The sequence below is a fragment of the Strongylocentrotus purpuratus genome, unplaced genomic scaffold (assembly GCF_000002235.5).
Source record: "Strongylocentrotus purpuratus isolate Spur 01 unplaced genomic scaffold, Spur_5.0 spur5_scaffold_9, whole genome shotgun sequence".
NCBI lineage: Eukaryota > Metazoa > Echinodermata > Echinoidea > Camarodonta > Strongylocentrotidae > Strongylocentrotus > Strongylocentrotus purpuratus.
The window spans coordinates 18048068-18075469 of NW_022145615.1; the positions used below are offsets into that span (position 1 = coordinate 18048068).

The following is a 27402-nucleotide window of genomic DNA, read 5'->3' on the forward strand; positions in this document are numbered from 1 at the left end:
CGATTCCCAATTGACTTTATTCAATTCAGTTTATTTCACATCTCTCTTTAAAAACATAAAATAACAATGAAACGTGAAGCAATTTAAAAGTAAATGCAATATGAACAAAAAAATCTCTATCATTCCTCCAGTTTGTTTGTTTCCTTCAATAAATCTAAATTTCCAACTTTCCTTATAAATCCATAGCAACTTGCTATAAAATTTGAGTTTCCTGATGATCTATATCTTACCTTTCAATTGCTGATTATCTGGAAATATTATGCAACCATGACCCATCGGACTTGACCTACGGAATAGACATGAAAATGTAAATTGTTAATATCATCACTGAACAGTCACACCAATATACATTTAGACATTAAAAAAACTTAAATCATGGAATCTTTTCATTTTGGCAAGGAGAATAGCAACATTTGAATGATACTCCATGGAACTTTATAGTGGGTGTTGTTTGATCAAAGATATAGATTCAGGATTATGGTTATGATTTTGATAAAAACTTTAGGGTTATTGCTAGGATTCGATATTACATTAGGTCCAGGATTGAAGTTATTAATTTGGTCAGTATTTGAACTTGGCAGCAGAGAAATTTTTGCCTGTTAAACAGGAATGAATAACCACCCTTTGTGCTGCAAGACAAAGTAAATAAACCTTATCAATAGCATTATCAATAGGTAACACGTAGACGCAAACCTGTGAAAAATGACACATGATACAATTATTTGTCATATCATAATTAGATAGTAATCTTACTATGGCCATGTACATGTACATGTACATGTAGTTAATCATTGAAAGAAATTAAACAAGTCAGCACAAAGCGTACCATCCCCTCGCCGGGTACAAATGGCCTTTATTTAATAACAATTTTTGCATATGAGCTGTGACAAATTGGCATACATACTCAACAACATTACTTACGTTATTGAATGAAATCCACATTTTTTCGTATATAATAAGCTATGGTCGCATATTTAATGAGCTATGACCTTTGACCTACATACACCAAAATTGGTCTTAGGCTGTATTTTAATACCATGTACCTTCATATCAAATTTCAATATAATCTATAAAACATTACTAAATTTATTGAACGGAAACCACATATTCGTATGTTCATTAATTATTTTTGCTTATTTAATGGGCCATGACCTTTGACCTATATACTCCGAATATTGAACTTGGTTGTATTTTGATACTTTGTACATGTACCTTTTTTCAAATTTCATTGAAATCTGACAAACATTACTGAAGTTATTGAACGGAAAACAAATTTTCGAATAATTAGCATTTTTTGCATATTTAATGAGCTATGACCTTTGACCTACATACTCCAAATCAAACTTAGGCTGTGTTTTGATACCATGCACCTTCATATCGAATTTCATTAAAATCCGTCAAACATTACTAAAGTTATCGAACAGAAACCAGATTTGTTACGGACAGACGGACGAAAGGACGGACGACAGCGAGTTTCATCCCCTCATTTACATTTGGAATTATCTACTTAAGCACATTGCTTGAATTGATAAAAGGACAAAAGAAAAAGATTCCCATTGATTTTTAAACACCAAGACAAGCCCAAAATTGTATATAATAATCAATCGAATTTAAATTTTTTTGGTTATATCACTTTCAAAAAAACTTGATTTGTGTTTTTTTATGCATCGCAGGTTTTTTTAGGTAAAGCATGGGTGCCTCAAGGACCTTTTATTGGACCTATAATAATAACCTATCAATAATTTGCTCAAAAGTACTTAAATACCACTTGCCTTAAATATATAGCTAAATGAAGAGACAAGAAAAAGAATTCATGACCAATACATCAAGACCCTTGAAACTTGAAGAAACAGGTCCGAAATCTAAGTTCCGTTACGAAAAATGTTCCAAATTCTTGTAGCACAGAATGGGTTAAGTAACCAATAAACATACCATCGTAAAAAAGTAACACATGCTTCTTTCGCATCCTGAATTTTCTTGAATACCGGGGTAATAGTATATTTGTAAAGTGCTTAGAGACATTGTATTAAGTGCTATATAAAAGCTAAATATTATTATTGAAATATTTTAATGCATTCTTTTTTCTCTCCAGAATAAGACCATTTAAAATGTCACTTAATATCAAAAGTAGGGCAGAGATCTTGGGTACCTCTAATACTGTTTTCACACTGGCAAAATTTTGCTTAACCCCGTACTATAGGTGGGGTTAAGGGGGGGGGGGTCTTAGCCCCACCTATAGTCCAGGGTTAAGCCTATTCCACTTTCTGTTCAGACTCGTATTTACCAAAGTGGGCTAGCCCCACCTATAGTACGGGGTTAACTAACCCTGCAAAATAGCAGGGCTAACCCCGCAATTATGGTGCTAACTCCTGCTAACCCCGCAATTGCGGTGCCAAGCAAATGAATGAGAACAGAAACGAAAAATAGTCTGGTACTACGCAATGGAGCGTATCGCAGCTGGCCAGATGCAAAGTAAGGAGCCCACTGTCCAATCATAACATTCACCATATCCGGGGCTAACGAATTGCAGTGAGAACAACGTGAATTTTCTTATTCCGGAATAGGCACTAGTACGGGACTAAAAACAGAGTGTGTGAAAAGCCAAAAAAAATATCCCGGGGTTAAGGATAGTACGGGGCTAAGCAAAGTACGGGGTTAAGCAAAACCAGTGTGAAAAGAGTGTAAGTAGAACATTAAAATTATTACTAAAGTCCTATCTGCACGTTCTGAGCACTCTTCTTTGTGGTCAAAATACAAAACAAATGGCATCTACCAAGCCTGTTACGTGCACCTGTTATTTGCACTAGATTCTTATTTAGTATCATAGTAATTTGAGTCAGAAGAAAACCTGTAACAAAAAAAAAAAAAACTTGTATATGTGCATAAATATGAAAATTGGCATGTACGTGCCTAGTACAAGTAGTTCGTCTACTCTTGGATAAAGGTAAATGACTGTAAGTCGAATCCCAAGCAATAATCTCTTTTTTATTGAAGCAACAAAGATATATAATTTGGTGTTAAATTGACCATCTACATGTATGTTGAAATTTAAAAAATAACTTGCGCATCTTGGGTGGTGGTGGTGGGGGTGGGGCAAGGGGGAGGGGTGTAGTAGGTCATCCGGTAAATCTTGACAAGATATAATGCTCTAGCCCAAGTTGACCCATCTAATACAGCCCCCATCAAATGCAGATTAAATTAGGGGAGAAATCAGATGAATAATGATTCCTAAGACAATTCTCTGGGGGTTTTTTCATGGGAAAAACAGAAATAATTATGGGAAATAAGCTGAGAACTTGGCCATGTCAGTCAAGAGTTTGATGCTTCTGAAGTTCCCCAAAGACAACATAATGTATGTACGACTTTGACTCTCCCATGCTTATAAGTTATAGTACATGAACAAATTGTGAAAATGCCAGCAGATCGTAAAGGCTGTCTGTACTAGTTTGGCTAGGAGGGATAAGTTCACCCAGGGTGGTCACTGACAGGTGGCTATCTCATCAAGTCAGCTCTCAATTAACATAAGAAAAAGAGAATCATGGGGAACCAATGGTCACCGATTAGGCATTGTTTTATAAATAGAGGGAGCAAGTGCATGTAGCTACAAGTAGTACAGTTGGGCTTTAATCTTCATATCAACATGTTTATAAATGCATTTTTTACCCACAAAATAGATCTAAAACTCTTGGATACGATTTGATAGACTGTAGTTATAACATGAACTTTCTATGGACTCTATGCACCCAAGCTATAATATCTAGAGCTGAGTATGCATCAGGTCAAACTGTAATTAGCGATGCATGCACTTAAGATACGCTAATCCTACACACACTAATGCATCAATGTAAATTAGCCAACTGTAAATTGCAGTTTATTGACATCTCTACCAAAAGGTTTTCTAGGCCATACAATATGTATTCCATAAAATATAACTATAATAAGTTTTATCTCTTAATATTTTATTGATTCATAGTGCAATTCTTGTTGTCCCTTTTTTGTGTGTGGGTGTGTTTGTGTGATAAAGAAGCAGGACTTTGTTCCTTGTACCAGTATTAACCTCCACATTTGTTAACATTTTGTTTATATAGAGTGAAAAACATACAATTGACTTATAAATTATGTTTATGTACTTTAAGTTTACTTTGTTGCTCAGTTATAAACATATTTACTGCATATATAATGAGTTTTTGTTTAATTATGTTTATCTTGTACGTATTATAACCAATTAATATTGAAAACGTTTATTATTTCATTAAATTGTATGTTCTTGTTTGTATTACATTTGGAGGAATAAAACAAAATTACTGAACAAAATATATATAGTGGGTGTCTACATGTCGTCCTTGTTTTCACGAAGTGACGGTAGTGAGGAAAATCGTAACGCAAAGTGAATGCAATTTTTTTTCACTACTGTCACTTCGTGAAAACAGCGACGATGTGTGTGTGGGGGTGGGGTGTAGTTGCCTACTGAGTGCATATATACATGTACGCATGAACTATTTCTAGATATTCCTGGATAATAAAAATGCTTTTCATTGTACCATACGTACATGTATTCTCCTATAGAATTCATTTTTTTTCTTTTATAAATAGCTCAACCATGCACGAGCATTCTCTACATGGGTCAAGTTTCTTTCGTATAGTTCAGAGCATCATAAAATGGGAGCAGTTATAATACATATTCATGGGGATAACCGTTTCCTTCCTGCATTTATACTTAATTGGTGGGTTTCACTTTCACATTCCATGAATTAAACATGCAAGCCTTGTTTGTCATTGTCAAATGTCATACTGGTCGATATCGAGAGAATTGGCAATCACAATTGCACATACAGCTTTCACACATCAAATACTTGAAGAAATGTCTTCTATTAGTGTACGTGTACATGCAATAAAAGACTGATATCTCTTCAATAAAGTTCAACGATCAGAATAAGCAAATACAATAAAAATTGAGTAGTACATGTATGTACGTACATGTACCATCTCCATCTAAAGATCCATATTTCAACAATCTTGAACTCACTTACCAAGTAATGATTCCTATTGTTACCTCACTGCCCCTCCCCCTTACCCCTTTTCTCTGTCTCTCTCTGTCTCTCTCTCTCTCTCTCTCTCTCTCTCTCACACACACAATCATCATCATAGATATGTTTGTTTTACCTGGTTTATATCTTATTGAGCCTTAATTAATTTCCAGAAGGAAGAATCAACAGGATTTCTCTTGACTTTGCTATTGACTTTTGGCTTCTTGATATCAACTTCCGTAGTTCAAGCAAACACTATCCTTCAAAAAGAACCAAAAGGGCATTAACTCCATGTTAAAGGATATGACTTAAAAGAAACCTCACTCCAAAAGTAACTTTATGATCATGAGAGATTTGTTTTATTTTTTCCCACTAATCTACAAGGTTCCCCACCAAAGTACAAGAGAAAGTATTTTTCACCAAATTATCATTTTTATCTTCCCAGCTATGACTTTCCCCCATCAAAACTTGAATTAAAAAGTATTTCCAACTATTAAAGGCTTGGTGCATGATACACATACAAGTTCGCCTGGTACAGTGTGCATCATATCATCAAGACAATTGCTGCCCCCATGTCATGCTAAAAGGCATTACATCATGCTAAGAATATTGTACATCACAAGGCAGGAAATGCCAGGAATATGTATCTCATCTTTAATACAGCATACCTAAAAATGTACATGTACACTACTCTTTGAGGTGACGTGTCCTTTCATGCTTTTCTGGCTCCAAACCCACAGACCCACTTCATTATTAAACCAAACTATATTGTACACTCAGGACTAACTGACTATAAAAGCACGGTTTTGTTGCATGCCTACAGTGGAAATACACAGAAACAGCACTACTTCTTGATTAGGTTATCAATATTTAATAATGAATAATATGTCCATTTACATATTTATTTACATGTATAGTGTTCTCATTACTCTGGCTGTAGCTGCTCCACCATGATCAGTGACTAAATCATTCAAGGAGTCTCTTCCAACAGAGTACCTATTTACAGTACTTAAAGGTAATACAATTTTGATATATTTGGATGCCCCTGTGGATTTATTGAAAGCACTAGAAAATTTAGCCCCTAAAACACTTCTGCTTTCGAGATAAATTGAAGATAAAAATTAGTTGAATTGACCCTTTTTCTTGGTGAGGGGCGGGGGGTCGGTGACACCATAAGGGTGAGAAAGAAACATTATAAGTTCATTTCCTGTTTATAAAGTGCGCCCTCTATGGAGAAATCTTAGTGGTTTTGTGGCCCTTTGGACGCCATATTGGATTTCGGAGTTTCCTGAACCACTACTTAACATTATAACTTATCCTAATGGATTCTATGACCCCGAAAACCATAGCATAGACACCCCAATTATGTCTCTCGGATGAATAATAAGTGACTTATGGCCTTTTTTATGTTATGGCGGCCATTTTGGACGCCATCTTGGATTTGGGGGTTTCCTAGACCATTACAAACCATTCTTACTTGTCTCAATTGATTCTCTGACCCCCGATACCATGGGATAGACACCAGAATTATGTCTCTAGGATGGATAATTAGTGATTTATGGCTATTTCTAGGTATCAGCGGCCATCTTGGACGCCATCTTGAAAATAACAGCTTTCTGAACCTTCGATTTTGGTCTACTTTTAGTATATTATTCCTGAGGTCGAATACTACTAGAAACCGTTGAAAAACCTTTTGTGGCAATTTTTTTGGGGTAGGGGTGATTTTTACCGTATATTGACCTGACTATTAACCTGGTGGAGAGTGGCAAACATAGATTTTAAAATGTTTGCCAAAGGACATATTTGGTACTCACCCTTTATTCTGGACAAATGTGTAAAAGAAAACAAATCCTTAAAAAAAACTACTAATGTCCTCACAGCACAAGGTCCCAGACATACTAGAGTAACCAAACTATAGTCTCAACTGTGCTCGGATGCATGTTTGTATGTAGGTCTAAGACTTAAGTCCATCAATTTTTTAAGTACTACTCACCCCTTTTCAGGCAAAGTATGTGAAAGAAAAGCCCTATCGAAAAGCTACAGGAATCTGAATGCATAATCCAATACAAGCCGGAGGTCGATCACCACTGGGACTCTGTCTGGCTGTGTGCAACTTTATATGAAATTGCAGGAGTCCCGATAGGTACGATAGGTACGGAACAACATAGATCAGTGTATTGGCCCCACTTCCTTTTCATCTTCGTTACCAGGAAGGAAGACCTGGTCCCGGAAGACTACATAGCTCTAGGTCAATAAACAATCACAAGGCCGTGCAAACTCATATACATCATGTATATACATAACTTATGTTGTTAGGCCCATTTACACATCCCACACACCATTTTGAAAAAAAAGTCCATTTTTTAACTACCATTTTGATTACTGGGAAAACCCATAATAAACTGTACTTTGCATGCATTAGCACGAAAGCAAGGATAGTCAAGTGAGCCGAAGTATGCATTTACACCAGGGAAAACATTATTTCATATATTTTGGGGGGCTACTTTTCAAGCTTACTTGCATGAAAATACTGCTATTTAATTTGTTTTGCATTGAACTCTACGCAAATTTGGTAGGGCTCTTTTAGGACTTTTGGGGGCTCTATTTTTTGTATTTTGGGGGCTACTTCGCCCCGAGCCCCGTGTTTCCTTTTTCCCCTGATTTAGACTGCAAAGATCTTTGAAACTTTGGCAGGCATTTTTTATAAAAACTCCAGCGGTGTATTTTTAATGATTTTGATTTTTTTTGTGTGTGTGTGTGCTCGCGGGTAGTGAAACATTGGAATGTAAGAAAAATGGACAATTTAGGGTCTCAGTGTAAATGCAGCTAAAATTTGGAGCTCCGACAATTGCCCCGTGGCTTTATTTGAACATAAATAGTTACAGCCGTGGTTGCAATTGAATTGAATGAACTGAACTAGGTGAAATGCATTGAACCTTCCTACTTGAAAAAAAAACAAATAATTGATTTGAATGGTTTACGTGTAGTCAGAAATCTGAAAATGGCAGCTCGAGAGCTGAATAACACGTTTACAATAAAAGCGCATGAAACACACAGTAATGTTAAATCGATTATTCATAACGCTTGCGAGAATAAATTCAAAGAGTCCTTTATGCACAATAGATATGTGTGTCATGACCCATACACGGAAAGTCTGTGTGGTAGAATTCTTAGTCGTCATGGCTCTTATTGTATAAAACTTAAAGGTATTAGGTAACTTTGCCTCTGATTCTAAACAAAATCCTGGATTTAGCTCATGCAGCAATCATAATTATAAACCTTTAGAAATGAATCCCATGAATTTTACAAGCCAATCGCATGTTTGATTATCAAGATATTTATGATTGGAATTCAAAATTTCAGAAACCTTTTTCCCAGCGGTTGTGAACAGCTTTTGTAACACTACAGTCTATTGGGGAAATTGAGTGTGGTAAAAACAGGTCACTAAAGGAGTGTTTACTTTTTTAAAGTAGATATTCATTGATTTTAAAAACTAACTTTATTTTCATTATTGCAAATTTGAAACTTTGATTCAACAAGGTTATCAAAATTCAATGCTTGGAAACATTCAAAGTGATGATTATCATAAATTACAAAATGCTTAAATACAGCCCTGGCATAGCACCTGAAGAGCTCTCCGAACGCTGCTGAGATGTGTGAGATCACAGTATGGACACGATTTGCACAAGCAGACGATGTCCCATGACATCTCACACATTTTCAGTGCCTGTTTTTCATCTTCTCTTGAGTCCTTTCTCTCTCTTCACTACCGTCAGGCTAAATGTATAATCTATTGCCTCACTCTAAACCCCGCGCATGTTTTTATTTTGATGACAAATGCAGCGATACAAAAATAAAGGAATCTGTCGCTTGTAAACAAAATAAGACGCCATTGTATATTCAGCTGCACACACCGCGGTATGTTCGGTGGTTCAAGAGGGAACAAATGCCGTCCTCAATATCATTCCGGGGGGGGGGGGGGGTTTCAATTTGAAAGTCTGGTTTCTTTGATTGTTAATTAACCCCTATCCTGTGTATTTACAAGCAAAAGATTTTAGTTATCAGAATGGGGTCATATCTCCTTTTGAAATGTTTGACATGCCATTACATTTATATACACTAAACTCATTATAATTTGACAAATAATAGCTTTGCAATTATGTTCATTCTTTATGGGATGTCGTCTGCTTGGGCAGTATTGGTCCATATTGTGACGTCATTAAAACATCGTTATTTTTCCGGCGAGCGATTCTCTCGTATATCCCAGCTGCTATATGGAGGTGGTTGTATTTGTATTTTTATTAATCACCCGATATGTAGTTGACCTAAAACTTATACGATGGCCATCTGCTAGCTTACCAGTTTCTAGTGATACATTAGTTGACATATTTGTGATTTTCTTTGAATTTCACCTTTAAGCACTTCATGATCATTTTGAAGTGCAATGTTATTGGGGCTTCAATATTACACCGTATCACAGATGCTGTTAACACGTAGGGCCATGCATCCCAGATTCGTGAAACTGGAAACATTGTTAAACAATGCCTTCAAAAGGGAGGTCCAACCTGATGGTAAGTTGATTTTAATAGGAGCAGATCATTACAAATTTGAGTGAAATTTATGATTTTTTTTAAAGTTGCAATAATCAAACACAACTTGGCAAATCTGTGAAATGTTTTTTGCGAGTTCCCATTCTATTTGCTCTGTATTTTTAAAAAATCAGAAATTTTCTTCAAAGAAAATTTTCAATTATACAAGCTCCTTAATTCTAAGGCTTTCATTATTCTGAAGATTCATCATCATCATCTGAGAATGACAAGGGTTGTGTCATCTTTGGAATGACTAACCATCAGAATATAATAAATCTTAGGTTTCACAATTCCTAGAAAAACAAGATGTAAACAATTATACTTGCATTGTACCATAAAATCATAAAACCTAGCGTTTTTTCATAAATAAACATGAGAGTTATTATGACTAACATGGTTGAGCTTGTATAAGACAGGAACTAGGATAGACATTTGTTTACATCCAGGGGGATATATATCAAAAGACAGAGTTGCATACAGTGTGCAGAGACATGTCATGTGTATAATCTACCTTATATTTTAATGACAAAATATCACAACTCCCTGAGGTACAGTATATGGTACTATTGTACAGGTCTCTGGAAATGAGAAATGGGACAAAGCAAGAACCCTAACAAGGGTCCAATCACATCAAAGGGATGACAGAATTATGTCTCCATGTGTCTATGAGAGTCATATCTAGGGGTAACAGGGCATTTTGCATTTCCAGGAGTCTAGTCATATCAAAGTGGTAACAGAACCACATTTCCAGGAGTCTGTCATATCAAAGGGGTAACAGAACCACATTTCCAGGAGTCTAGCCATATCAAAGGGGTAACAGAACCACATTTCCAGGAATCTAGCCATATCAAAGGGGTAACAGAACCACATTTCCAGGAGTCTAGCCATATCAAAGGGTAACAAAACCACATTTCCAGTAGTCTAGCCATATCAAAGGGTAACAAAACCACATTTCCAGGGGTCTAGTCATAGCAAAGGCTTCCAAATTGACTCTCTATGACTAGTCTAGTCACATCAAATATTGAATAACAGAATTGACTCTATAGGAGTCTAGCCATATCAAAGGGGTAACAGAACCACATTTCCAGGGGTCTAGTCATTGCAAAGGCATAACCCAATTGAGTCTCTAGGACTAGTCTAGTCAAAAGGGGTAACGTAACAGAACCACATCTCAAAGAGTCTTAGTCATAACAAAAGTGGTAACATGACCACAGATCTCCTGGAGTCTAGTCAAACTTCTAGGAGTAACAGAATTGCATTTCAAGAAGCTCAGTCATATACTGTATGGATACCAGGATCCTTCATATCTCGACAAGTGTATCTGCATTGAAGAGTAACAGGACCAAACCTCTTGTCATATCTGAAGATTCACAGAAGACTATACTTCAGAGAAAGAAAGAATTGCATCTCCACAAGTTAAAAGTAACAAAACACCAGCATATCAACAAGTGTACCCACATCCATTAAACATCTACAAAGTACAAGAGACTCTTAAGAGGAATTGGATATCTTGGTCTAGGATTCTAAATAAAATCCTGGATTTAGCACATGCTGCAATCATAATTATAAACCTTTGGATTGCCCATCTGATTATCAAAATATCTATGATTGGAATTCAAAATTTCAAAAACCGTTTTCCCAACGTTTTTTTATTACACTATACCCAGTAGTCTATTGGGGAGAATTAGTATGGTAAAAACCGGTCACCCAAAGTTTTTACTTTTTTGAGGCACTTGATATTTTAAAGCGCAGTTTTTTTAGGGCTTCGATATTACACCATATCACAGAGGCAGATAACACAGAGGGCCATGCATCTCAGATTTGGCATTGTTAAACGATGCCTTTAAAACGAAGAAGAATCAGAACAGCAGATAACAAGGACACTACAGTCAGAAGTACCAGTAACCTGAACCAGTGACCTTACTTGAGCTTCTTCAAACAAGATCATATGATCATATACTTGCTCTAAGTGCTGGAGGGTGACATGAGGTAAAATGCACCGTTGATCTGTGCAAGCCCTATTCTTTGCAAGTGCTCATGCAAGCCATAACTCGCCTACTCAAAAAGTCGTTTTTACTGTTCCCTTCTAATATACTTACAATGCAATAGTTCTTTGTAGAAGTAATATTTGAATATTTGAATACTCGCCTACTCAAAAAGTAGTTTTTACTGTTCCCTTCTAATATACTTACAATGCAATATTTCTTTGTAGAAGTAATATTTGAAGGTCACACGTAACCCCTAACATTAAAAGCAAAACTTGTTTTGGTGATACACTTTAAAGTTAAATCTCCAGTCAAGCGCCTTAAACCACTCGACCACGATATCACCCACGTGTCACGCACATTTCGCGCACATGTCGCGTATAGTCCCATATACATCTTTCTGTGTACAGTGCTTGTAACTTTACCAAGACTGGGCCAAATTTCTTATCATTTTGATGATTCCAGAACCTCGTAGTAAACACCAATATAGATGATCAACCTTTTCTGATCGATTCCACATTGTTTCTTTTACAATGCAATGGCATGACCAGAACTGGTCTATATCTTTAAGATAATGTACTATTGTGTAAACCTAATAAATTAAAAGAAAAATGAAACCCTGAGAGGATCAGTTTACAGGCTCTTAGATCTACACGTACACCAGGATGTTGCTCTATTGTACCAAGGTGAAACCTCATACGGGCTCACTAGGACAGCAGATTCAGGGACAGCCAATTCAGCCGGACTTGCTGGTACCAACTTACAAGAAATCATAGGCAACCTCCTCTGCAAAATATAAAAGAACAGACAATAGGCCTGTTTTCATCAGCTCAAGATTGCCAAATATCCCGCTATTTGAACTATCCCGATCGTAAATTATCAAGTTAATTTGCGTCTTCATCAGCCCGAAGTTGCAATTAGCGGGATACTTGGTCGAGATAATCATCCCAAGATATGTTGGGCTAGTTTGCAAAATATCCCGCTATTTTTCCTGTGCCTCTTCACCATCCCAAAGACTCGCACTATGCGTGAACGCTGAGCAAAATATCTCGAGCTGATTTCTCTAGCTCGAGTTTCAAGTTTCTGGTCAAGCCTCGAGCTGATTTGTAACTTCGGGATTAACTTCAGGATTATTTCCAGATTATACTGCCAGATAATGTAGCTCTGGGAGGAGGGCACACCCTCCCCCCTTTCCTGTCTACTAGAAGAAAAAAATATATGAGGAAATGACAAAAAAAAAGAAAAGAGAAAAGGGAAGGGGGAAAGGGAACATGATAAAAGACTCTCTGTCACCCTACCCCCATTTATGGCAGCATTGATTTCATCCATTCAGTAAAAGCAGAAATTTGAGATTTCTTGTAATACAGAGCCTAAATGGTATGTCACAGAGTTTGTAACTATTGGTTTGATTGATTAGAACTTTAAAATTTGAAAGACAAATTGTTGTATTTTCCTCAAACTTCACTCCCATCTTATTAGGCCTACATCTTATGCTGTCATGCTTATATGTGTAAATGGGCCTTACATGAGTGAAAATTGCAGCCCTGATTTTGTACACAACAAATACCTGTAGGGTGTATAAATCACCGCAAATTGTAAAAAATCTAAATTTAAAAAGAAAAATGACTCTAATATGCTTACAAATGTTTTGCCACCATACTATTAGGAAAGTTTTCAATTAAGATTTTTAAAAACATTTTGGCTCTTTTATAAGTCTCTGAGATTTTCATTGTGCAAATTTCTGCAACACCCTTTATATCAATTATCCTACACCATCTGCTTTGATTTTAAATATACATGTGTCAAAATTACCACACAATAACAGATGTAACTCCATTTTCAATATCACAGATATGAATTGTCATTCAAAGAAATAAATCCAATTATTGTCATTTAAGGCACCTGGAAGAGTAACAGCTGGCTTGTGTAGAAGAATAATTATAATGGCAAGCAGAACAAAATAAACCATAGCATACATATATAAAATTTAATATAAGTCTTTCTCCTATTGATTGTGATATAACATGATGTATGTTTTAACGGAAAATGCACAAAAGTACACATCCCTGTGTTTGATCGCTGCAAAAACATACATGTGGAGAATGTAATATTATTGACATTTCAAACAAACGTACAAGTATGTGTAACACACACATGGATACCCGGTATTCATTTTAATAGAACATATCCATGTACAAAGTAACAATTATTTTCATTCAATCAATACTTATGCTGTTGTCTCTGGTAAAAGTACATGTATGTTCCTGAATCATCAAATATAGATTAGCTAATGTATATGACTTTTAATTATTAGCCCTGGGGGTGCCACAGAGTTCACATACACTTTCATGAAAAGAGCCATACTCAATGAAACAGAAAGCCGAAATTGAACAATATAAACAGAAAGTAAAAGAAACAAGGCGCGAATATAACAAGCTCTGATTGAATCAGTTATGATTAAATATCTTAAGTGGTTTTTAGTGGAGGTTATTTCTACCTGAATGCTAAGAAAGCATAAATGCTTGTTAGTAAGCAACCAGACGGCCGCCGGATTTAGGTCCTCCTCGACGGACTTGGTAATGAGGATTAATGCCTTACCAGAGGTACATGTAACCAAGGTTGGTTTTAGTTTTTTGTTTCCCCCATCTCACTGAATACCTTGTTCCATATAGGATCAAACTATAAATATGATTTGATATTTTCAAAGATAGACAATGTGATTTATTCACACTACACATGTACATGTAAGATGTATCGTCTGTTTGGAGAGAGAAAGGCCTTGTCTCTAGATGTACAATTAAATACATCTACAAGAATTTGGGCGGATTGAACCCTTTTCCAGCATTGAATTTTGAGATGGTTATTTTGTTTAGATTTTTCTGTTTTCATTCGTAATAAATGATATGCATATATGTACATGTAGTTTTATGAGGAAATGGCCACAGAGTCATTTCAAACATTGATAATCTGAAATAATATGAGAGAGGAATTCATTAGCATATGATTATGATTAATGTATATCCTTACAATTGCTTCTACATGTACAGTACCTCTACATGTACATGTACATGTATGTGATAAAGATATGAATTCCTACTATTGAGCATATTGTGCTACTACATTATGCTAAAGCAACATTTTGTACCAAACACATGTTGGTAAATTACATGAAAATGTGCTGGTATTAAAGAACCAAAATCACCTAACACAACATTGTTGTAAATTGCAATGTGCATTAAAGTGCATGGAATTAGGAAGAAGAGAAAGAGAATTTGAAGCCAGGGAGAGAAGAAGCGATAACTTCAATGGCTGGCCTGCACATCAACGACGCCAGTAGAAAATGCATGGTGCCCAACTGCTCATTGGTTCATGCTAATTATTCAGCAATGATTTCTTCCAGGTCCAAACCATTTTTCATGATAGGCTGATTTCATTGTTTTCGTTATCGATTTTCAAAGATGTTACCAACACATTTTTAAATGTGCATGTAGTTTATAAATAGAAGTCCCCTAAAGTGTGACCGACACAAAATGATATAGCATGGCATTGTCTTCTCTTTGCCAATGTGAATGATGATGAATGTACAGCATGCATTTTTTGTATAACCAAAGTTCACAGAGACATCTGGGTTAATTGTTGAACAAAGTAAATAGCAGCAAAGTGTGCTATTGCTATCCCACCTAGATATATAACATGTAGGTGTTAGAACAGCACCATTATGAAATTATATAATATGCATTTCTTTCTTCATTTCATTTTGGTTTTGTAACTATACTACCGTGCGAGTCAGAAAAAAGTTTACACCTAGAAAATTGCTAATTATTTTTAAAATCATCTATGAACAGTAAATTATTATACATCTTATGAAAGAGTGTTTTATCCCAAATCATTTGGTACCATTTTTGTGTGGTATGTGTTCACCCTTGGATGAACTGGTGGCATTGTTTGCGAGAGTGCAAAAATCAACTTGCGCCAAAGTGATGCCTACAGTATGTATTATGTTGGGATTAGCGGAGTGAGAGAATGGATTGAATGTATCAAATGAAATGCATTGCATAAGTTTTTTTGCAAAGGGCAAAGTCACACACACCCACACACACGCACACAAATGTTCGTTGATATTTGATATTCGATATTTGATATGTGTGGCATAATTAATTTTGTTAGGGATGTTATTTGGATCTGCAAAGACCGAATTAATAAACTCCCAATTGTTTTATTCAAACATCACATAGGCAACTTTGGCACAAGTCGATGTGTGCACTCTCGCAAACAATGTCTCCTGTTCATCCAAGCGTAAACACATACCACACAAAAATTGTACCAAATGATTTGGGATAAAACACTCTTTCATAAGACATATATCAATTTAATGTTCATCGATGATTTTTAAAATAATTAGCAATTTTCTAAGTGTAAACTTTTTTTTGACTCACACTGTATAAGAGTTACGAAACGCCAGATTAATTCAGTGCTGCTTTTGTCTCTAGCACTTATGACCCTCTTTTTGTTTTTGAGTGAAAACCTGAATTTGATCGCAACATTTTTAGGCCAAATACAGGTAAATCAAGCCTAACAAACTCAATGGAAAAAAGCCAAGAAAATTAGATAGACAGTTATGATTCAGTGAATGAAACATATGACTCCCACAAAAGTCGATTTCCACTCCAAATGAAATGATCCCTTCCATGACTCACTCACAAGTGGATTCCCATTCTAAATAGAATGATTCCTGACATGACTCCCTCACAAGTGGATTCCCACTCCAAATGAAATGATCCCTTACATGACTCCCTCACAAGTGGATTCCCACTCCAAATGAGATGATCCCTTACATGACTCACTCACAAGTGGATTCCCACTCCAAATGAAATAATCCCTTACATGACTCCCTCACAAGTGGATTCCCACTCCAAATGGAATGATCCCTTACATGACTCACTCACAAGTGAATTTCCACTCCAAATGAAATGATCCCTTACACTGTACATGACTCACTCACAAGTGGATTCCCACTCAAAATGAAATGATCCCTTCCATGACTCCCTCACAAGTGGAATCCCACTCAAAATAAAATGATCCCTTCCATGACTCCCTCACAAGTGGATTCCCTCTCCAAATGAAATGATCCCTTACATGACTCCCTCACAGGTGGATTCCCACTCCAAATGGAATCCCAATATGACTCACTCACAAGTGGATTACCACACTAAATGGAATGATCCCTTACATGACTCACTCACAAGTGGATTACCACTCTAAATGGAATGATCCCTTACAGGACTCACTCACAAGTGGATTACCACTCTAAATGGAATGATCCCTTACAGGACTCACTCACAAGTGGATTCCCACTCAAAATAAAATGATCCCTAACATGACTCACTCACAAGTGGATTCCCACTCCAAATGAAATGATCTCTTACATGACTCCCTCACAAGTGGATTCCCACTTCAAATGGAATGATTCCTTACATGACTCACTCACAAGTAGATTCCCACCCCAAATGAAATGATCCCTTCCATGACTCACTCACAAGTGGATTACTACTCTAAATGGAATGATCCCTTACATGACTCACTCACAAGTGGATTCCCACTCCAAATGAAATGATCCCTTACATGACTCCCTCACAAGTGGATTCCCACTCCAAATGGAATGATTCCTTACATGACTCACTCACAAGTATATTCCCACCCCAAATGAAATGATCCCTTCCATGACTCATTCACAAGTGGATTACCACTCCAAATAAAATGATTCCTTACATGACTCACTCACAAGTGGATTACCACTCAAAATGAAATGATCCCTTACATGACTCACTCACAAGTGGATTACCACTCAAAATGAAATGATCCCTAACATGACTCCCTCACAAGTGGATTCCCACTCCAAATGAGATGATCCCTTACATGACTCACTCACAAGTGGATTCCCACTCCAAATGAGATGATCCCTTACATGACTCACTCACAAGTGGATTCCCACCCCAAATGAAATGATCCCTTTAATATACGACTCTTTTCAAGTGAGTGTATTAAGACAGTATAACATGTCCTATACTTATCTGATATCAAGTCCACGTGTTGGCATAATAAGATGATGTCATAAAAGGTGAGACAATTTTCATGCTTTAAATTTGAACAGTTTTCATTAGGTGCTTTTTAAAGGTAATACAAAGTTTTGGGAAATTTTGAAAATTGGGTGGGTAGTGAATCTTTACAATTTTGATATATTTGGATGCACCTGTGCATGTATTATAAGCACTATCAAAATTAGCCTCTAAAACGCTTCTGTTTTTGAGAAAAATTGAATATAAAAATTTACCGGTTCTCCCGGTAAATTTTGATAAATTTCAAATAGCGCCTATGGCCGTGCAATGGTAGCTGCAACCATGAAAATCTTAGAATATGTAATTGTGATATATAATTCCAAACGGGAATAGCTAATCGGTCGAATTTAGTCAAGAAACATTGTTTCATAGCTAAATTAATATCTTGACCTTGAGAGGGAGCTATACAACATAAAGAGTTTATTATTTATAATTTCATAACTTTAGACTCGATTTCAACCGCGACAACGATCAATGAATATTGTAGGAACGCATATGCTTCCAATATGTTAATTTGAACCAAATTCATGACCCCATACCAAAACTTTGTAATACCTTTAAACTATGTACACATTACCCTGGAAACTAGAAAATTTACTTACTCACTTTTTGTCATTATCACTCGAAAAAATGTTAGGTACACGTACGTCAAAAATGTGTGACCTAATAAAAGCTGAGGATTTGAAGCATGAAAATTCTCCTTTCCATCATTTAAGTCCTATATTGCAAATGTACTTGTCCATATAATTTGGTCTTTTTTCTTCCTTTTTATTTTTCTTGGGGGGAGGGGGCGGCTAGAAAAAAAAATGTTAATCATTTGATAGCCTCTACAGCTAAATAATAAAGCAGGACATAAAAAGGTCTGAAAATCGAAATTGACCCTTACCTGATTCACTATTCTCTCACGTAACTGGTTAACAATTCATGACTCTTCTCCAACAGCTCCCAATGTAGGTCAACATCTAAAGAAATACAAAACAAAACAACTGTTTAGAAAGAGCAATCATAAAAGCAAGTGGTCATTGTAGCTTGCAATTTGATTTTGACATTATTAAAGGTAATGCAAAGTTTTGGGAAATGTTGAAAATTGGATGGATAGTTATTTTTTACGATTTTGATCTATTTTGATGCCCCTGTGGATGTATTATAAGCACTAGAAAATTTAGCCCCTGAAACACTTCTGCTTTCGAGAAATTGAATAATCAAATATTTACCGGTGCTCCCGGTAAATTTCAAATGTCTCTAATAGCGCCTAAGGCGATTCCATGGTAGCTGCGATTATGACAATCTCAGAATATGTAGTTCTGATATGTAATTTCCAAACAGGAATAGCAAATCGGTCGATAGTTGTCTAGAAACATTTTTTAATGCTAAAGTAATATCAGTCTTGAGAGGGCGCTATACAACATAAAGAGATTATTATTCACAATTTCATCACTTGAGACTCGATATCAATCGCGACAACGATCATTGAATGTTATTAAATTGCATATATGCTTCCAATATGTTCATTTGAACCAAATTCATGACCCCATACCAAAACTTTGTATCACCTTTAAAAGTAGAATAAATTTGTCAGGCAAATAAAAATTTTAAAAATCTCAAAATGTGAAAAAACAGCACAACAAAAATGTGCAACATTTGTTTTGATGACCTTCTTTGATAGATAAGAGCAATGTTACTTTTACAACACTTCGTCACTGTTTTCACGAAGTGACGGTAGTGAGGAAAATCCGCACACAAAGTGAATGCGATTTTCATTCACTACCGTCACTTCTTGAAAATAGGGACGACTTCTGCTTAGAAGTATCTATATTATATGAACCTTATACCGGTATTTTCAAATGGAATCCATTTTCCCCACAATTTTTACTATTCACATGCTAAAAACTTGCAATGCTTGTCTAAATGTAACATGTTACCTTTTAAGAGTTACCTGCTCAGAGCAGCAGGCTACATGATGGACATAATGTTTTTAAATTATATGTAAATTTGTATATTCTTAATACAGATAAATGCCTTTCTGGCTTTCAGCAGATGATGTACAGCTAAATATCATACAATTTTGGTCAAAATTCAATCAATAAAAAAAATCATTAAGTTCAGTTTTAAACACTGAATTCAGTAAAAGTTCCTGTTATTAACTAGAAATATTACAATCTGTATTGCCGCGCAATGCGAATGTATCCCCCGGCAGTGGCAGCAATTTTTGTGTCATCCTTATGTTTGAAGGTGGGACAAAGATTCTCTCTCCCCTCCCTGAAAGAAAAGGATGACGTAGAGATCGCCACTAGTGGCTCGGACTATTGTCAAGACTAGGAGCAGTATCACCAAAACAATATGTGTGTAGATTAGAGTATAATGCATCTCTGTAGAAAATAGGCAGTCACAGCGCACAAAAGACAGCCACCAAAGTATGACCTTTGACCCTATAACAGAAGGGAAACAGGTGGCAGCATCACCAAACACTATAGATGTGTAGATTTTACCAAGACACACCTCCATATAGCATTTGGAAAAAATCCTTCAAGAAATGTGGCAGTTGGAGCACACAAAAGACATATTACCTTTGACCATATATAAGACGGAACAATGAGGGCAGCATCGCCCAAAGTGAAGATGTGTAGATTTTACCAAGATATATACAACTCCATACTAAATTTGAAAGAAATCCGTCATGAAATATGACCTGCAGAGCGCATACTAGACACCCACCAAAATATGACGTTTGACCCTATAATAGACGAACACAGGTGGCAGCATCACCAAACACTAAAGATGTGTAGATTATACCAAGGGCATGTTTATGCTCAACTTTTTCTGGCCAGAATCGGGCATCTGTTACGCGTTTAGTTTAAAACATGGTTGCGTCCTTTCTCACTTTCGTAGAATCACCGAAAAACGGCGATCACGATCGCTGATCGTAAACTCCCAAAAAGGTGCGTTTACAATTTGCAAACGCGTTTAAATGGGGTCAACGCACTGACCTCTAATGGGTCTACGTAGCATGCACAGTGCAGGTTTGCGAATCCAGCTGCAAGACCAATTAGGGCCACCCAGCAAGAATTGCCTGGAGGAGCCAGAGAAGTGAGCATAAACAGTACACCGTGGAACTGCGATTACGATGAGCGTTTCATATCGCTCATTCTGCCTTCAAAATTGAGCTTAAACGCAGCCCAAGATACACCTCCATACAAAATTTGAAAGAAATCCTTCAAGGTATGTGGCAGTTAGAGTACCCCTAAATTTAAAGTACCCCTCCAGCATATTGCCAGGGGATACAATAATAAGACTTGTTTCTTATAAACACTGGACCATTAACTGACCAAAGCCCTTGAAGTAGTATAATTAGTTTATTACCCTGGTTACTGGATTCAATTACTATTATGTACATTCCAGTGCATATTCTCTACTCCCTGAGGAGCATTCCAGTTATTCTAATCAAGAGTCAACTGATCAGCATAATAATCAAACATTTAATGAGCCAGGTGGCTAAATGATTGGCACAACAGTGGATTAATAAATCAACTCAATCAAGCATTCAATATATCAATCCACTAACCAATCATTCAATCAAGCATTCAATATATCAATCCACTAACCAATCATTCAATCAATCAGTCAGTCAGTCAAACAACACCTCTGTGAGACAAACTACAAGTAACACCAGCAATACTAGTAAATCTTCTTCTTTTTTTATACAAAAACATAATCTTATAATCAATGATTTTTTTTTCTTCTTCGCCTTATCTTATCTGTAAATTAATTATCAATATAAATTAATCACTAAGAAAATCAATAAGAAAATCAATCATTCAATCAATATTATCAATCTTATAATGAATTTCAATTATCAAGCACGCAAACATTACCAATCATCTATCAGTCAATCAAGATATTATGTAATCAATAAATCAATATGTCTATCAAACAATCAATCAGTCACTAAACAATTGAACCTATTATTTAAACTGAACACCAAACATAAACAACTTGAGTGGTAGCAAAGTTTAATGCCTTTAGCAAATGATAGGGATTCATTATGTACATAGTACTGTATAGCCAACACAAAATATGAGTATGACAATGATATTACTATGGATTAATGATTGACAGTACGTGTAATTGACACAACTGATAAAGAATATTGTAATCTATTAAGAAAATATCAAATTGGTATCAACGTTACCTGATAAACTATGCACACGTCTTGTAAAGCTAGTCAATAGGGTCCATGATCATACGTACACTATTCTTGCTCAATCAACCACGCTTCTGAATTATCCAATCACACGTTTTGATCAATTCCACCATAGTACAAAATCACATGATGTGGAGTCAAACTATGACTCTATGAGAGTCTGATATTCTCATACACGCACAAAATTGTGTTTATATCCTGTAAGGTTATATAGGCTAGGATTCACAAGCTCCCGATGAAAGGCATTGGTAGTAATAACAATTAGTTGATATGAACTGCGTAGAGTGCATGCATGCCTGCATGGTGTGTCAATAATAAGAGAGATATAGCATAGGTCCACTACAGCTGACTATCTAGATTAGAGTGATATGCATTGGTGGGCGGGTACCAGGCTTTTATAGCGTTTCGTCTCAATGCTCCACTAAGCACACGTTGCTCTTGCGCAGATCCATTATAGATAGGTAGGTAGAGAGAGACAGAGAAAGAGAGAGTCAGGCAACACACTCGCACACATACCGGTAGCTGCTCAGCGTTGTTCTATCACAGAGTTCATGGTGTGTATACATGTGTACACAGCTTTGATGCAACAGGTATCTCATTTTACCTGTATGTAAAGTGCTAAGGAAAGATCCTTTTTAAAGAGCAATATCAAATGAGTTCACTCCTATCCTACAGTGTATTTAATCAGATGAAAATTTTGCATTGAGAGAGTGAGAGTAAACAGGGTACATGTACATGTATCATTAAGAATCAAATGTTTATTACTAGTGCTGTAACATCACAGATATCTCCAATTCCGTTTAACCGCCAGTCAAAACCAGACAATTTGTTTGCTTGTATCCATTAAACAACAAAAAGCAATTCAAAATTCAGGGAATCAAGAAGAATTCTAGGATTGGGATTTGAGCAGAAAATGCTTCAGTCGTTTGCAAAATTTAGAAAGAACCATGGATGAATTTATGAAGTCATTTATATAGATAATAAAAAGCGGGCCCCAAAAAGAGCCTTGTGGTACCCCACAAGTTATTGATCCAATACTTGAGTTACAATCATTAATAGAAACAAATTGGGTTCTGTTGGTAAGATCATTTTTGAACCACTCCAGGGCGGTTCTTCGAATGCCATAATAGGCAAGTTCATATAGTAAAATCTCATGACTAATAGTGTCAAAGGCCTTAGAGAAGTCCAGAAAAATACCAACCGTGTGTGACTTACATGTATAATCGACGGCCTTGGCTACTTCATCAATCAATAATAAAATAGCGTGCATGGTTGAGTGCTTTTGTTGAAAACCTAACTGGTGATCTGTCAAAATAATACATCCAGTAAGGAACTTAAAGGTAATGCAAAGTTTTGGGAAATTTTGAAAATTGGATGGAAAGTAATTCTTTAAAGCTTATCTGCCGTAGTTTACAGGAGGGATTAGACTGCCCTGCAAGGTCACTGGACAGGTGGTTATCTCATCAACTCAGCTCTCAGTTAACATAAGAAAAAGAGGATCATGGGGGACCAATAGTCACCGATTAGGCATTGTTTGTTATATAGAGGGCGCAAGTAGCTACAAGTAGTGCAGTGAGCCTTTAAAATGTTGATATGTTGATTTTTTGATAAATTAAGCCCCGAAAACACTTCTGCTTTTAATGGTGCTCCCGGTAAATTTCAGATATGTCACATCGCGCCTTAGGCCATTCCATGGTAGCTGCGACCATGAAAATCTCAGAATATGCAGTTCTAATGAACATTTTCCAAACAGGAATAGCAAATCGGTCGATTGTAGCCAATAAACATTGTTTCAAAGCTAAAGTAATATCAGTCTTGAGCGGAAGCTATACAAGATAAAGAGTTTATTATTTATCATTTCATCACTTTAGACTCGATTTCAATCGCAATAACGATCATTAATATTGTAAATCGCATATGCTTCCAATATGTTCATTCAAACCAAATTCAAAACTCATACCAAAACTTTGTATTACCTTTAATGGTACGGTATATACAATTTTTTGAAGTAATTTTGAAAAAGTTTTCAACATAGATATTGGTCTATAATTTCCTAACTCCGCTTTGTTTCTTTTTTTTGAAAATTGAGATAAACTTTGCAAGTCTCATTTTACAAGGGACAATACCGTTTAGCAATGGTATATATAAAAAATATGAGTTAAAGGGGAAACTATTTTGTGGACGACTTTTTTAAGAAGAAAATTTGAGATACCATCATATCCTGCACTTTTTTGGATCCATATTCGACACAATATCAACTACTTCTGTTTCATGGATAGGAAGAAAGAATATAAATCAAGAATTTGATTCTTTCTTCCTCTTTCTTTCTCTCTCTCTCTCTCTCTCTCTTTCCTCTCTCTTTCTCCATCTCGCTCTCTTTCCTGCTCTTTCTCTTTCTTCACTATATCTCTCGGTCTCTTATCCTCTCTTTCTCTTTTACCTTCCCGCTGGACCTCTCTCTCCCTTGTTAACCTCTTTTTTCCACATCTTTTCCTTCTCTCTTCCTCACTATCATTTTATTTAGGTACATATTCCCTATTTCCTTCTTGTTTGTAATTTTGCTAATATTTTAATGTACATTTGGTACAAAAATCAGGATAAACATGTGATATATCCATGTACTTATAATTATGTAAATGATACCAGTTTATTGTACAATTGTTTTTAAAATGCTTTTAAAATGCAATGAATATTGAATATCCATGTGTAATTCAGTATATCCTGCGATGCATTATTCAATAAATACCATACCATACCATACCATATATAGAAAGACAAAAATAGGATCGTGATAATGATTTGCTTGTAAATGCAATGGCAAGTCTTTTTCTGTATACAATACATCAATATAATAAGCAGTAAAGTCAGGTTCCACTCACTGTAATACAGCCTAACAAAAAGAGCACAGCAAATGTTTTATACATCATGCATTTGCATGCATGCCTGTAATAGTTCCTGAAATCACTTCCTTGTATTATCAAGTTGTGCATGCGCTAAGCTCTCTTTCAGCTCTCTATTCCATGCAGCTTACATGAACAAAAGAAAATTAAATGGATATATACGGTCACAATACCTGTTTCCAACACGGCACTAGATGACAGGCTGTACATATATCCAAGGAAAGAAAGAAAGATAAAAGGTCCAATCATCTGTCAGGATTTACCACGCAGATGACGTGGACCTCTGTATATATACTCCTTCTAAAATGAACTGGAGAGTAGATTAAAAAATGTTTTGCTAGACTTGGGACTACTTTCTCTCTGTGCATCTCTCTCCCTCTCTTTATCTCTCATACAGGTGTCTTTCTCAGACCCCCTTCTCACTCATTCCTAGATCGATCAAGGCTAGACCGATCCAGTGGATCGCTCCAGAAGTTCGCTTCGTTTTATGTTCAAACTCACGAGCTAGACCGCTCTTGTTGCTATAGTATAGCGCAAATGAGCTAAACTGCTCCTGTTGCTGGGTAGCAAAGGTCAGCGGGTCAAATGATTCACGCAGAATTTAAAACAGAATTGAGTGCTTAGAGACATTTGTATTAAGCGCTATATAAAAATTAAATATTATTATTATTATTATTATCTTCTGTTATATTTTGTTATTTTTTGTCATTTCTTTTTCTGTTTTTTTAAATGTTATTCTTTGTTTTTCCATCTTTCCACTTCTTTCCTATCTTTTAATTTACTATTATTTATCATTTTCTCTCTCTGTCTTTCCTTATGTCATTCTTTGTTTTTCCTTTATTCACTTATGTTATTCTTCTTTTATCATTTTATCTTTTTTTTTCTTTCTACCTTTCGTCATGTTATTCTGTTTTCCTTGTATCATTTTCTCTTTCTGTTTTTCTTATATTATTCTTTGTATTTTTATCTTTTACTTCTCTTCTACCGTTCCATTATCTAATCTTTATTAAGTTCATTATTTTCTCTCTTTCTGTCTTTCCTTATGTTAAATTTTGTTTCTTCCTTTCATCACCTTCTCTTATGTTATTCATCGTTAGCATCATTCTATCACTTTTTCTTTCTGTCTTTCCTTATGTTATTCTTTTGTTTTTATCATTCAATCACTTTCTCTTCCTGTATTTCCTTATGTTAATTTTTGTTTCTTCCTTGAGTTCCTTCTATCACCTTCTCTTATGTTATTCTTTGTTTTTATCATTCTATCACTTTCTCTTTACGTCTTTCCTTGTGTTATTTTTGTTTCTTCCTTCTATCAACTTCTCTTATGTTATTCATTGTTTGTATCATTCTATCATTTTCTCCCCATTATTCCTTTTATGATTCTCTGTTTTTATTTGTGTACTGTAATTTCTTTCTCTCTTTCATTACTTTCCCGCCAAAAAAACACTCACTTGCGGTTAAAGATCGCTTTCTGACACGGTCTGTGTACACAGTGCAACCATTTCTGAGCTATGGCAGACGGGCAACATCGCAACACCGACCCCATGTGACCGACCCCAATGACGCCATTACTGCCTTGTATTGTATTGTGCTGCCAAGGTTTCCTACTATCCAAGAACAATAAGGTTTTGGAACCATCTACCAGGCTCAGCAGTCGATGCAAAAAGGTATTTAACCTACAGTTTTATATGGTTTCTCAAAACACGTTTAAAAGGAAACAAAAGACATAGCTCATGACATAGCTAAATGTATGATAGCATGATAAATAACGCATTTTCATGTTGTCTTACCCTTCATATTCATTAGAATGATGTAGCCTCCTGTAGGCTCTCATGGTTTTTACTTGCACTGGACTTAAAATATTTTACTAAAAATTGATAATCAAGTTCTTTGTCCAAACACCATTTCTGCACTTCTTGGCACTCCTTGCCGTTACCCACATCACCTACCATTCCAGTTCAGCTTCCTGAGCTTCCTGAGCTACAATAGGCCTGTCGTCATCAGCTTGAGATCGCCAAATATCCCGCTATTTGAACTATCCCGTTCACAAATTATCCAGTTAATTTGGGTCTTCATCAGCTCAAAGTTGCAATTTGCAGGATATTTGGTCGAGATCATCCAAAGACATCTTGGGCTAGTTTGCAAAATATCCCGCTATTTGACCGGTGCGTCTTCACCAGCCCGAAGACTTGCACTATATCCGCGAATGCTGAGCAAAATATCCCGAAGGCTTGCACTATACGCGCGAACGCTGAGCAAAATATCTCAAGCTAATTTCTCGAGCTTGAGTTTCAAGGTCAAGTCTCGAGCTGATGAAGACCCGATTTGTAACTTCAAGATTATTTCCCAAATCAGAAATAGCGGGCTATTTGGCAATCTCGAGCTGATGAGGACAGGCCTTACATGTATGTACCAAAGGGATTACTCCATCAAGTTGAATAATAAAATGTGGATACTGTGAAAGGATATCCTTCTTCTTCCGAAATCAGGAAGCGTGCTGCCAAATCAAAGCAGGATTTTGTTGTTCATAAACTTTCATGCACTGCAAACATGTTAAAGCGGGATTGCACTGTACTTGCGCCCTCTA

The 27402-nt window shown here is 36.1% G+C and overlaps 1 protein-coding gene across 3 annotated transcripts in view; it reads right to left on the reverse strand.

Moving 5' to 3' along the window:
• The window catches only part of LOC757107, a 75092-nt gene that overhangs the window by 30884 nt on the left and 16806 nt on the right, over positions 1 to 27402 (reverse strand). The window contains exons 1-3 of one of the 3 annotated variants that reach the window (XM_030976918.1): positions 21966 to 22665; positions 18604 to 18679; positions 231 to 286 (exon numbers count right to left, since the gene is read on the reverse strand). The gene's annotated coding sequence lies outside the window, so the exon portion shown is untranslated. Of the gene's footprint in view, positions 1 to 230; positions 287 to 18603; positions 18680 to 21906; positions 22666 to 27402 lie in introns of those variants that run through there. The other 2 variants (XM_030976917.1, XM_011685084.2) reach the window with 2 other exon arrangements.